Source organism: Rattus norvegicus, chromosome 9 (genome assembly GCF_036323735.1).
Source record: "Rattus norvegicus strain BN/NHsdMcwi chromosome 9, GRCr8, whole genome shotgun sequence".
Taxonomy (NCBI): domain Eukaryota; kingdom Metazoa; phylum Chordata; class Mammalia; order Rodentia; family Muridae; genus Rattus; species Rattus norvegicus.
In genome coordinates, this window is record NC_086027.1 from 29194087 (window position 1) to 29208847 (window position 14761).

At 39.2% G+C, this 14761-nt stretch overlaps 1 protein-coding gene across 3 annotated transcripts in view; it reads left to right on the forward strand.

The window, feature by feature from the left end:
* Tfap2d (transcription factor AP-2 delta) overlaps nt 1–14761 on the forward strand; it is a 64317-nt gene that overhangs the window by 16991 nt on the left and 32565 nt on the right. The window lies entirely within an intron of this gene.

The window sequence follows — 14761 nt, forward strand, 5'->3', positions numbered from 1 at the left end:
GGTAAACTGAGTCAGACAGATTTTGAGATTAAGAAGTACCGCATACAGGGAGGTGGGGACGCACTGCCAAGAGTTGCTGTTTCTCTCATATTTTTCTCTTTGTTTCTTCTGAATGGACTAAACCGTGCATTTTCATAAGATCCTTTGCTAAAGAGCAGCTTCATGGGGTTTTGAATGCCAGAGGAAAGCTCTTCCAAAGTTCTGGAATACTTTTGTTTTAAACAGAAATGGTGGATGGCTTCCTTTCCTTGACGAGTGTTCTGAGAGCTCAGGTGTGACAGTTTCGTTGCAGCAGTTAGCGTCTGTGTGATGCTATGGGGCACGGGGCGTGGAGAGCATCAGATACCACACTGACATTCCCCATGATGCAAGTGTAGCATCTGTTTGTATAACATTAACAATGCCTACGATCTTAGCCAGACATTGAGCACACAATAGTAATCGATCATAGAAGAGACTGGAAGGAGGCCAGCCCTGGACTACATCGTAAATTCCAATACACCTTTGGTGACTGAGCAAAATATTTTTTTTATTAACTTGAGTATTTCTTATTTACATTTCGAGTGTTATTCCCTTTCCTGGTTTCCGGGCAAACATCCCCCTAATCCTTCCCCCTCTCCTTCTTTATGGATGTTCTCCTCCCCATCCTCCCCCCATTGCCGCCCTCCCCCCAACAATCTAGTTCACTGGGGGTTCAGTCTTAGCAGGACCCAGGGCTTCCCCTTCCACTGGTGCTCTTACTAGGATATTCATTGCTACCTATGAGGTCAGAGTCCAGGGTCAGTCCATGTATAGTCTTTAGGTAGTGGCTTAGTCCCTGGAAGCTCTGGTTGCTTGCTATTGTTGCTCATAAGGGGTCTCGAGCCCCTTCGATGAGCAAAATATTTTAACAGAACAAACAAACCAACACTTAAAGGAAAGTATATTGACTGTATTCTTAACATTCGTCTTGACAAAATAGCTTTGTTATTTCCGCTATCAATAATTGTCTTTGCTTTTGCTTAATTATCTGGTTTGGGTTTTATTTGGTTCAGTGTTTTAAGACAAGGTCACATGTTATAGGAAACACTAGCCCGAAACATCAGCCCTCCTGTTTTGACCTCTTTTTTTTTAAAGATTTATTTATTCATTTATTATATATAAGTACACTGTAGCTGTCTTCAGACACACCAGAAGAGGGCATCGGATCTCTTTACAGATGGTTGTGAGCCACCATGTGGTTTCTGGGAATTGAACTCATGACCTCTGGAAGAACAGTCGGGTGCTCTTAACCACTGAGCCATCTCTCCAGTCCCTGTTTTGACCTCTTGAATGATTACAATATAGGTATCTGTCAGTCAGCTCAGCTTCGTAGCGTTAACAGTAATAGCAATAGCAACCACAGCCGTAGGACTTTGGCAGCTAGCATTTCAATTTAATCGACGTTAGTGTTAAAGGGTGGCCATAAACCTGAACTCTGAAGTGGTCCAAAATCCAGACTTTGAATTCTAACATGATACTCAGATAAGAGTCTGAGGTTCAGAATTTTTTTTGTTTTTTTCAATTTCAGGTTAGAGATGTTCAATTAGTAATTTCATCCAATTACTTTTTTAAGATCTGAAAAGGAGCTTCCAAAATTCAAAACACTGTGGACCTCAGCGTTGTAGGTAAAGGAGAGTTGGCCTGTATCTTATCCTGATTCTTGCATTGCATTTGCTGCCTCAGAAAGCTCATCTGTGATAGAGACATCTTACTTATTACCCACATATATGTGCTAGCGAGAGTAGAGCGAGGTTAAAAAAACCCAAACCAAAATGAAACAAACAGAAAGAAAGGGACTAATTATGAACTAAAATGGATATAGCTTCCTGCTCATTTTAAGAAAAGTGGTTTTTTTTAAAACTATTTACTTATTGTTTTTGTTTGGTTGGCTTTGGTTTTGTTTTTGTTTGTTGAGACAGAGTTTCTCTGTGTAGCCCTGGTTGTCCTAGAACTCACCTTGTAGGCCAGGCTGGTCTCGAACTCAAAGATCTGCCTGCCTCTTTCTCCAGAGTGCTGGGGTTAAAGGCATGTTCCACCTCCACCTGGCTTGCGGGTTGTAATTAAGGGAGAAAACACTTAGATATAACACCACAGATTTGAGAATCACATAAATGATAGACTATGAGTAATTCATTCTGCTCCCAGAAATTTTCAAGCTATTTTCTTATCCTAGAATTGTCTATTCACATTTTCTCTTTTATTTTAAGATTTACTTATTTTTATTTAATGGATATGAGTGCCTTTCCTGAATGTATATGTGTGTGCTGTGTGTGTGGTTTGGTATCTGGTGAGATTATAAAAGGGCATTGGATCCCCTGGAACTGGAGTTACAGAAGGTCATGAATAATTGTCCAAAGCGCTAAGAATCAAACCTGGGTTCTCTGGAAGACCAGCCAGTTCTCACAACCGTTGACCCTTCTCTTCTGCCCCTCTATCGGCTTTCTTTTCAACCTATGAATTTGTGGAAAAGATTACACTATTTCTCCACCACTTTTTAAATTCACATTTGTCCTTTATCCTCAGGATTTTCTACATTATCCAGGTAGACACCTCAGTGACAACGAGCTAACCACCTAGATTCCTGCAAATATCTCTTAAAACTGTGTGTGGAGCTCATTCATAGCTGGCAGTAAAATTGAGTTTAGTAGGTTTTCAGACACCCATGTGATCCAGCACATGAGTGAAGGTCAGTCATCTCCCATAGTCTGGTATAATATTTGACTACAAAAGAGACCAGGTCTTGTTCCCGTTTCACCTATATATCTATATCTATGTCGATTTAGACACACACGTAAGAATTAAACATGTCTTTTAGCCTCTGTTATGGGCCTTTGGACTTCCTTTCTTTTTTATTCATACTTTTCTCAATTTTTGTTTGTCCATGTCAGTATCTAGAGTATAAGAGCAATATTACCCTCAAGAACATGCAGGAATTTAATGCTACTTAATCTGGTGGGCTTGGCTTCCTGAAGAAATGCTAAAATAATTCCAGAGTCTGCTGTCTCTAGGAACCACTCAAAGCACCTTAGCCATGGGTTTACCATTGGAGTCCTGACAATCTTCCTCTGCATCTGCTACTTATGGATGGGAACTTCCAAGGCGTGGTCCCTGAAGTTCACTTTACAACAAACAGCCTTTGCAGAGCAAGCTGTTCAAGAGTAGAGAAGGAGTTGGTGACGTAGTCACTGCTGCCCATCGCTTTTTTTTCTTACCTACACTTTTCTACACTCATCAGCATTTGGCGTGGGAGGAAAGTTCTGTTTACCAGAGTGGAAGGCTTTATGCATCAGTCTTGCTGCTTCTGCAAATCCTCACGTAGTTTTGTCGGGCAACCTCTGGGGTTCTGGAACACCACTGATTTAGTTTGTTTGATATAAATGCCTAGAAGAGCAGTGGTTAAAGATGCCAAGTCCTTCTTTTTCCCTCTTCTTCCTCCTCCTCCTCATCTTTCTGCCTGCCCACCTCTCTCCACAGTGAGCCTCAGTCTGTCAGATGGAACCCAGTGTTACTGTTGCTGACTTTTCTAGCTTCAAATCTGTAAATTTCCAGACTGCCCTGTTTCTTATCTAATGGGAACTACTGTTCCACCTCTAAGACCTGTTAACATTTAGCACTAAATTCTTGACCTTCTAAGAATAATCTCATTATTAAGACTGGTACTAAAGTTAGGACGGTTAGTTCACCTGACTGGGCTCCATTTTCCTCATTTATAAACAAAAGACCACAGTGTCTAATGATAACTAGGGGAATACTAGTTGTTACACCCCGTATTCCATTTTGCTGGTTAGCAACTAACACAATGGCACCTTGCTTTGTCCTGGCCATGGTCTGACACATTCCTCATTAGTAATCCTCCTCTCTATCAGTCTCATCAGAGACCAAGAACCCAGAGGTGTTTTTTTTTTTCTGTCTATAATTACGTACTTCTTTCAGTCCTAAGAGTCTTGTTAATATATCCTGAAAGAGGAAAGAAGTGGAATCCATCATCTTAACCCCGTCTGCTGTTTATTATTGCCAAATTTGTGAAAATCCATCACTTGATCATACCTGAGTGTAGGGGTAAGCTTGAGCGGTGCTTTAAATGTTGTCTCTCTGAGAAGTCTCCAAAATATCTTAAGAGTATACAAAGAAAAGAGCTTAGTAACCAAAGGTTGGTAACATGGCAGATAGAGAAGTCTGTCACTGAGACACATGACTTGATTCCCTGGCTTCCATGTTCCCCCTGCCCTCCCACACAAAATAAAAACATTACAATGTAATAAATTCCTTTACTAAAAATATCTTCTCAAAAGACAATACTCAAACCCCATATGAATCCAACACTGTATTGTATGGCTTTTGTATAGTTAGTGACGTTAACATCAGTTAAATACTTGGCACCAGGATGGCACAGGAGAACCTAAAGAAGAATTAATTAAATATTACACTCTAGTTTTTCTTCACCTACACCTCAAAACTCATTAAGAGTGTGGCCTCTAGGGATGAATAAGCCAGTGTGAACGTACATCTACCTATCACCTACTCCACAGAGGCAATCAGTAATCATAATGCTCTTGTATATGAAGCAGCAGCAGTGGTAACACCGTACTCATGACATCAAACCCACGAGAATGATGAGCGGCCTGAGCAAGAAAACTAAAGCTAAGAGATGAACTGTTCTGTATAGGATCATATAGTTGTAGACAACAGGGATACAGGTCTAGTTCTTCAGCTTGGCAAACCCAAAGTCTGTTTTCCATTTTCACTTGTTTTTGTGGCACAGTGAACTGCCACAGACTCCATTCTTAACTTGAATTAATGAGCCAGGTAGAGGCCGCAGTCTGTTTTTACCTTGCACGGTGCCCCTGCTATTCCTGTGAACCGTAAGCAGGCATTTTGGCCTCTCATTTACCCATTACTAAGGATAAGCTTGTAAAATCTTCATAAATCTTCTCCCACTTAATTCCCTCAAGTGAGAATAGCATTAATGTTGACTTGTCCTTCTAATCTGTAGTAATCAATAGCATTATTTAGAATTACAGATGAAGTTTATAAAACACTTCGACTCAAAATATAATAAAAGGGTATCTTTAAAATAAGTGAAAAAATTGTTTGTGTGTGTGTTGTGTGTGTGCTTGTATGTTTGCTTGTATTTGCCTGTGTATGCATGTGTGTGTATATGTGTGTGTGTGTGCTTGTATGTGGCTGTGTATGCATGTGTGTGCTTTTTATGCCTGTGCATATGTGTGTGCAGGCGCGCGCGGGCGCATTTGTGTGTGTGTGTGTGTGTGTGTGTGTGTGTGTGTGTGTGTGTGTTCCTCATGTTCCAGCTTGTTTGCAACCTGGTCAATGAGCTTCCAAATATTCTCCTGCTTCCACCTCCCTTCTTGCCATGGAATGTTGGGATTACAGACATGTGCTGCACTATCTGCCTTTATTTCCCTTCTGGGCATCCAAACTCCTATCTTTTCTCTCCCACAGTGATCCCTATACCAACTGAGGTATTGGCCCAGCCTAATAGACCTAACTTATCATCGATATCTTGTCTACTCTGTCTTTGATCCTGAGCCTATGTAACTCCATTTCCAGTAATGCAGGAAACATAACCTACATAGTAGAAAATGTTTTCCTGTAGGCAGGAGAGCTGGCCAGTAAAGTGTCTAGGGGTTCGTGTCTGTGATGTTTTACTTTAGAGAGAACCACTCCTTGTGACTTTAATAAAAAAGAACCCTCTAGAATCATTGTGCCTGGGTATTAATGATAACATTTGTTCAATCCACGCTCAACACTGATCATATACCTAAGGAGTATAAGAGTGGCATATGTCCCACAGACTTATTTTGATAAAAAAGGCTAAAAGGAATGACCAAAATATATGTGTATGTCTAAAAGGGTGACCATGTGCCAGCCAGCTTCTTCTCAGGCCTTTGAACGATCCCTATTAGTCACACCCTGCAATACATGTGGTCACCTTCATTCAAAAGCTTCATGGGTTGTGGAAAGCGAGGCGGTAATACCTCTGGTTGATGTTCACTTTAGTTACACAACCAAGAGGAAGAGCAGTAAGGAAGGGACCCTAGTTTTCCCTTTAGCACATAGAGAATATAGCATTGTCATGTCTTTGGGGGCATAATTTTGCATTTCAAAGCCAACAGTGGAACTGACCTCAATATATTTAATTATAACAGAACTTAGGTTAGTCACTCATTGTAAGGCCTCTTTTGGCTTCTTTTTCCCTCCCAGGCCAATGAAAATTACAGATAAATTTCTTTGTAGCACAAGAGCAATCCTAAAAAAATAGATTCTGCTTTAATAACTGGTAATTAGGTAACAATTAAATATCGTTATGTAATATCTCAGGACTTTTTCTCCGGATTCATTAATTGGTCTCAGTAAACCTGTCTCTCGGTAGGATGTGATGAGCACACAGGTATCACATGGAAATTATGTCCTGAAATGTCTCCTGACTTGCTACTTCCCTGGTTTCTCTTTTTACTCCTCTTCATTTCAATACATTATCAGTTTCGTGGTGAGGGAAGGTATTTGCTTATAGACAGGAGAAACAGGATGCTACACAATTTCATCTGTGCTTGAAACATGTACAATAGGCCTTTGGACTCCCCTTCCTACTCATGGAGAATGTCAATGTGTGTGTGAAGTTCTTGGCCTCAGTCTTTGGCCATTGGTCGGTCATTAACACTCTTGTAAATAGTGAGGCTTACTGAGAAACTCACATCTTTACCATTGTCCTAGTTAAGGTTTTACTACTGTGAAGGGACACAATGACCAAGGCAACTCTTCTAAGGACAATATTTAATTGAGGCTGGCTTACAGGTTCAGAGGTTTGGTCCATTATCATAGAGGCAAGAGCACGGCAGCATCCAGGCAGGCGTGGTGCAGGAGTTCTACATCTTCATCTGAAGGCCGTTAGTGGGGGCCTGACTTCCAGGCAGCTAAGGTGAGGGTCTTATTTATAGACCACATTCACAGTGACACACCTAGTCCAACAGAGCCACACCTTCTAATAGTGCCGCTCCCTGAACTGAGCATATACAAACCATCACAACAATGGTTTCTTGGTTTTCTTTTCTTTCCTCCTTTTAAAAATTCTGCTTTTCAGAGACTGTATCTCTGATAATGGGCTGTCCAAACACTTAACTTCTGATTATTTTCCATTCCTTATATTTATCAAAAGTCATTGGTCTTTAATCAAATCGTAGATTATATTGAAGCAACAGAATCTTAAAATTGTCTAAATTTGATAATAACAAAAATCATTGCGTTCAAAATGAAGTCTTTCTAAGAGCAGGATTTTTCTCCTTAATTAATATATTTTAAAATAGGCAACGCATGCAAATTATATAAAATCCAAATGTTACACGGGGATATATACTCTGTTTCAAGGCAGCTACTTACTTTCACAGAAGAAAACAAATACAACTTGTCCCTCTGTTTCACTCCAAAAATATAAGTATGTATGCATTTACTTCATTTATAAACTAATTATATTCTATGACATGAAGTTGTGCTTTATGTTTTAGTGTTTAGGCATTCTTTTTCCTAGTACATATGAATTGCTAATGAATCTTTTAACCATTGATGACATAACATTGAGTAACATTACATTGATGACATAACATGACAGTTTATTTTTATTTTTAATTATTTCTTTTATTTTTGAGTTTACAATGTAATCGCAGTATTTCCCCTCTTTCCTTTATGCCTTCCAAGCTCTCCCGTATACTTCCCCTTGCTGTCTTTCACAAACACACAAACACACACACACACACACAATAATTTAATGAGTTTTCTACTTAATATGCCTAAAGCATTTTTAGTTTTGAGCATTTAAATAGTGCTGCAACGAATAACCTCCTGTTTGTATGCTTAGACAGACACCCAAGAACATTTATGATAAATTCTTAGGAACAGTGTTTCAGAGATAGCAGTGTTTCACAGGATAATGTGCCTACGGTTTTGCTAAACTGTAAGCAGTTTATTCTTGGTCATTGTTGTAAATGTGTAGTCTTATCATAATGTGGGTAAGATGTTTGCATGGTAGCGCTTCTCTGTGCTTTTACATAAAAGAGGTGAGCTCAACTTTTTAGTGTGTGCTAATTTGATGATTTGACAAAAATCTCTCTCTTAAAATTTAGGTTCAATACAGGCTTAGACTTATGAGCCGTACTTTCTATACACTGACCTAGGACAGTCAACATATAGGGTAACTTTATATTTTTAAAATATAACGAAGTTGATTGTTGCTAAGTTTCTTATTGTTGCAAACTTTCTTACAGCCCGCCCTCCAGATTTCACTTGTTCACAGTTACAGGGCTGTTTTGTTTGTTTAGATCTTTCGTTAAAATTAATTATTGTTTGGTATTGTTTCAGGCATATGTGTACATAGTGTTCTTTAACCATAATCCCTATGCCATTATCTTCTTTTCTTCTAGCCATGTTCAGGCATTTGGCATGCCTGATGATATGATCATACTTCTCATGAAATTTTTGAAATTTCAGTTCTGACTTTAGTATATTAAAAAGACCCCTCTAGTTTAAAAAAATCACAAAAGCATCATCCCATTTTTTATAAATTACTTTGTGGTTTTACTTTTTATACTTAAGTCTTTGTTCCATCTGGGATTTGTTTTGTTCTTGAATCTATGGTATAGATCCAACTTTAATTCTTTCCAGATGGCCACCCAGTTGTCCCAACACCTTTTATTGATAATCCATCATTTCCCTACTAATTTGAAAAACAAGCTACATCTTCCAATTACGTTTCTTAACATGAGTATACTGTTTGAGTAGAGCGATGTCTTCGTTTTCCTGGTCATGCTATTCTTGTTCCTACTACCATGTGTCCTTGCTTGTCTCCAGAACTGATATTATATTAGCCAAGTATGTCAGTCCCTTGTGAACATATAGCTAGATAGAACTCATAATTTATTAGTAACTCAGTGGCTTCTGCCTTCCCCTGATGTAACCCACAGACTTCTTCTACAGGAGAATATGTGTGACTACATATTCTATATGTACATATAGATATACATATCTGTGTAAAACTTTCTCAACCTCTTAGCGGAGAGGTGTTTTTGATTTTGTGTTTTTTAGATTTACTTATTTATATATGTGAGTACACTGTCTTCAGACACACCAGAAGAGGGCATCAGATCCCATTACAGATGGTTGTGAGCTGCCATGTGGTTGCTGGGGATTGAATTCAGAACCTCTGGAAGAGCACTCAGCGCTCTTAACAGCTGAGGCAACTCTCCAGCCCCAGGAGAGAGATTTTTAACCACAGCTGAAGAGAACTACTTCAGAAGCTTTCGCAAAAAGCTCAAGCCATAGTAACAGAGATTAACTAATATTTGTGAAATCTAGTGGTTTTGTTTTTTATCCCCCTTTTAAGCAAAAAGATGAGTTAGAACTGTTCCGAAACTGTGTCTTCAAGTGTACTTTGTTTTATTAAATGGCCCCATTGACATAGTAATAGAGTTTTATTTATTAGTTTGTAATATGTAACCAATGTTTAGCAAGTTTCTCTTTGTCTTTGTGCCTTATTTATTCGGATACCTCACAAGACGGTTATGATACTTGGGAGCCTGGTTGTCACAGACAGATCAGGTTTTCTGATAGTTATGGGGCATTGAAAAGGGTGCAGAACGATTCCTCTGGGAAACACAATGTAGATATTTGAAAACAATCAAAATTTACCTGGTGGAATTGCCAAGTTATGAGACATGTAACTACGCCAGTGAAGTTGTGTTGTAGACTGCATTCCTGTCAGAAAAAGCTTGAACACAGTCAAACATGTTTCTTGGTGCTTCAGCTCTATGATCTAATTGTAAGTTCAAATTATAAAAAAAAGAAAAAAATTGTGGGGCTGGAGAGATGGCCCAGTGGTTAAGAGCACTGAATGCTCTCTTCCAAAGGTCCTGAGTTCAATTCCCAGCAACCACAAGGTGGCTCACAACCATCTGTAATAGGATCCGATGCCCTCTTCTGGTGTGTCTGAAGATAGCTACACTGTACTCACATACATGAAATAAGTAAATCAGAAAGAAAGGAAGGAAGGAAGAAAGAAAGAAAAAATTTATTTGTAGAGCTTTGCAGTGCAGATGGTCAATCACAGCCCCCTTAAAAGTCTGAGGCAGGAGAGTGAGTGACAAAGCTTAGGACCAGCCGTGGATACAGAAAGAAGTCAAGGCCAGCTTGGGCAATTCAGTGAGAGCACATCTCAAAAAGGAAACTGGAAGAGGGCTGAGGGGAGAACTCAGTGCTAGAATACATTCTTAGAATGCAGAAGGTCTCAGGTTGAAACTCCAGTACTGCAGGAGAGAGAGAGAGAGAGAGAGAGAGAGAGAGAGAGAGAGAGAGAGAAGAATTTATTAATTTTATTAATGTAAAGATTTGGTTCTTGTTAAATTTACTAATAGATACTCCTTGCTTAATCTGCTCTTTTGTCACACGTGAAAATAACATTGAAATCATAGATTTATGACCAGTATTTAAAATACATAATTTTTGCCTTTATTTAATGCCATTAGATGTTGCAATAGTAAATTAAATATAATATTGGGGTAATAGTATTACAATGACAAGTGGTAAAGATTTTCTAAGGAATTACAAGGCAAAAACAAAAATTCCTCACAAGTACCCACATTTGAAAAATCAGGTGTATTTACTTCTAACTTAAAAGTAACTCCAGGAGCTGGAGAAATGGATGTGCAATTAAGAGCACATGCACCTTTTCCAGAAGACAAGAGGTCTGTTTCCAGTATCACAAAACTGCCCATAACTCCAGCTGCAGGACATCCTGTGCCTTCTTCTGGCCTCCTGTCTCCCAGAAGCACATGGCATTCACTCACAAAGACACGGAGGCACATGGAAGAGAATGAAAATACATTTTTAAAAATAATAAGTTTAGACCCATTCCTTCTGTAACCCAAATCTCAGGACAACAGTCAATTAACTTTTCATCAGAAAATACTTTGCCATTAACTTTCCACTTTTTTTTCCTAATGTTTTCTCCGAAAATTTTACTTTTGCTGTGGTGTATGTTGCAAACCTGAATCCCCAGAGGCATGGCGAGCACGATACATGCTGATGTCCTTGCCAGGGTTTGGAATTCATTTGTAAATGACCATCATTTAAGACCATTATCTAATAAGCTGCGACCTAAAACATTGAATCATTGCTCTGCAATTTCCCATTTTAAAGATGGGCATGAGTTATTGGTTGGCACATGCACCCTGAAGCGTTTTTCGTAAACATTAGTCTCATCAGCGTAGACTTCTAAACTGAGAAGTTTTTGATATGAAATGAAATTAATCTAGTTTTAAAGTTATCGGTTTCGCTGCTCGCACTTAGAGGGTTGATATCCAAGTGACACAATAAAATAAGCAGGAAGTTTAAGTCCTCTCAGAACTACGGCAACTTATTTCATCCTTTGGCCATAAGAATAGGAGGGAAAATGGTTTTGGTTCTTCTTAGAATTCTCTTTACACCACTGATAACTGCCCATTGCTTAGACTCAGAGAAACATGTCGTTATTTGCACAAATAATCAAAATTCAGAGAAGCTTATCCATACATTTTTCCTACCCTAAAATTGGTTTTCCTTAAGCCCATAGACATGAAGGCATCCACTAGAAAGAATTGTACTTCATAGGTTTTCTTGTTTTAGAAGACTGTGTGTTTTAATGGACCGATCCATTATTTGTTGATTCTTGGATTGTCACACACAAAGCTTTTCTGCAGTGATGTACACATTTTAACTACATATCAGAATGTCTTCACTTGCCACGTCTTTGATGTAGCATCACTATACATCCTGTGACAATGTTACACTGCAAGCCATGGAAAGCAGTAAACAGAAGTGGGGGAAGGGAGGATCTGGCTGTCAGTGTTAATGTAAATACCAGCTGTTCTTCTCAAACTGTTTTTTAAAACTACCACAGGGTTGAGCTTCGCATGAAATGAGATAAATCGTCATAGAGTCAGGTCTCTGCACAGAACTCTAGAAGGCATGTTGCAGTTTTCCTAGTTACCTGTGTCAATGGTTCTCAACCTGTGGGTCGCGACTCCATTTAACCCCTTTTCACAGGATTTGCTTAAGACCATCGGAAAACGTAGGTATTTACATTCCAACTAAAAACAGTAGCAAAATTACTGTTCTGAGACAGCAACGAAAATAACTTTCTTGTTGGGGGGGGTCACCACAAACACAAGGATCGTAGCATTAGGAAGGTTGCGAGCCACTGGTGTATGAAATAGTGTATTAAAACATTACTTAAGTATCTGCTTCTGTGGGAATGACAAACTGTGCGACTAATCTGACGCATGCAACTTTGCTTGGTATATATTGCTGGAAGACAGCCTACCTACACGGTCATTGTGCTGGTTTGAAAGATGACCTTTGTATCTTTCTTAAGAAGTGCAAAGCCTTGTTGGGGCACCAGTGGAAGGGGAAGGCTTTGGTCCTGCCAAGGTTGGACCTCCAGTGCAGGGGAATGTCGTGGGGGGGGGGGGGTTAAAGGGTATGGATGGGGGGAACATCCGTATGGGGGAGGGGATGGGGGGCTTATGGACAGGAAACCGGGAAAGGGAATAACATTTGAAATGTAAATAAAGGAATATATCTAATTTCAAAAAAAAACTGCAAGTTTATCTTCTGGTCAGGTGCAATAGCCTTATTTGTTGGCTCCCACTTTGACATTTCTATCTTCAAATGTGAAATTTCACAAGTAATCCATTTTGTCATTTTTCTAGCAAAAGGAAGCATTCTACAGGACATTGCTATGTCTTTTTAAACCAATATTTCATTTCCTGTATCTTCATGTGATAAACTGTTGGAAATCAACATTTTTTAAATGCTGCTTGTTCATTATGACACTACTGAAAATAATTAAATAGTAACTAAATTAATTGATTAATAATTGAATTAATTGACTACATGTCAATTAAATATAAATGAAATTAAATACACAAAATATTGAATATTGAGAATAAAGAAACCCTTCACATTTAGTCATATCATCTCTGCTTTAAATGGAGGTGACTTGAAACTTTTTAATACACGAATAAAAAATCTACACACGAGTCACAGCATTTCTCATTTGTAGTGTGTGGGGCATGCCTCAGTCAGCTAATTCACAAAACGCTATCTGTTACCTCAATGATATGCTTTTACTTCATTGAGATTTTTTTTTCCTATTGAGTCAGGGTCTTTTGCAAAGTCTTATATTGTAGGAAGGAGAGATATATTTATAAAATGCAGGATGAGAGGAGAAAAGCACTAACAGTAGTAGCATTTATTGATAAATAAAATTTAAACCTATTTGCACCGATGAAGCTGCATGCTATTTTTTTTTTAAAGATAAACAAAATATTTTTGTTTTACTCATTTATTTTGTGTTTGAGTCGGGTCTCTCTTTCCGCCATATGTGTCCCAGAAATTGAACTCAGGTCATTAGGGTTGGCCAATGTTTCCTCTTAAATGATACTGATGGTTTTTGAAAGTTATAATAAATATTCTTTCCTTTGGGACTACAATTTGGAGGGAATCTTCTGACCTTGTGTCTTCAGAACTCTGACTGACCCATCAATGTGGCTGTTTTATGCTGTATTTTCATTTTGTTGTCCTTGCGACTTGCCTTGTGCTTGGGCGACGTGACAATCTGCGAATATTTATTTATTTGCTTCTTTTTTTTTTTTTTATTAACTTGAGTATTTCTTATATACATTTCGAGTGTTATTCCCTTTCCCGGTTTCCGGGCAAACATCCCCCTCCCCCCTCCCCTTCCTTATGGGTGTTCCCCTCCCAACCCTCCCACCATTGCCGCCCTCCCCCCATAGACTAGTTCACTGGGGGTTCAGTCTTAGCAGGACCCAGGGCTTCCCCTTCCACTGGTGCTCTTACTAGGATATTCATTGCTACCTATGGGGTCAGAGTCCAGGGTCAGTCCATGTATAGTCTTTAGGTAGTGGCTTGGTCCCTGGAAGCTCTGGTTGCTTGGCATTGTTGTACTTTTGGGGTCTCGAGCCCCTTCAAGCTCTTCCAGTTCTTTCTCTGATTCCTTCAATAGGGGACCTATTCTCAGTTCAGTGGTTTGCTGCTGGCATTCGCCTCTGTATTTGCTGTATTCTGGCTGTGTCTCTCAGGAGCGATCTACATCCGGCTCCTGTCGGTCTGCACTTCTTTGCTTCATCCATCTTGTCTAATTGGGTGGCTGTATATGTATGGGCCACATGTGGGGCAGGCTCTAAATGGGTGTTCCTTAAGTCTCTGTTTTAATCTTTGCCTCTCCCTTCCCTGCCAAGGGTATTCTTTTTCCTCATTTAAAGAAGGAGTGAAGCATTCACATTTTGATCATCCGTCTTGAGTTTCGTTTGTTCTAGGGATCTAGGGTAATTCAAGCATTTGGGCTAATAGCCACTTATCAATGAGTGCATACCATGTATGTCTTTCTGTGATTGGGTTAGCTCACTCAGGATGATATTTTCCAGTTCCAACCATTTGCCTACGAATTTCATAAACTCGTTGTTCTTGATAGCTGAGTAATATTCCATTGTGTAGATGTACCACATTTTCTGTATCCATTCCTCTGTTGAAGGGCATCTGGGTTCTTTCCAGCTTCTGGCTATTATAAATAAGGCTGCGATGAACATAGTGGAGCACGTGTCTCTTTTATATGTTGAGGCATCTTTTGGGTACATGCCCAAGAGAGGTATAGCTGGATCCTCAGGCAGTTCAATGT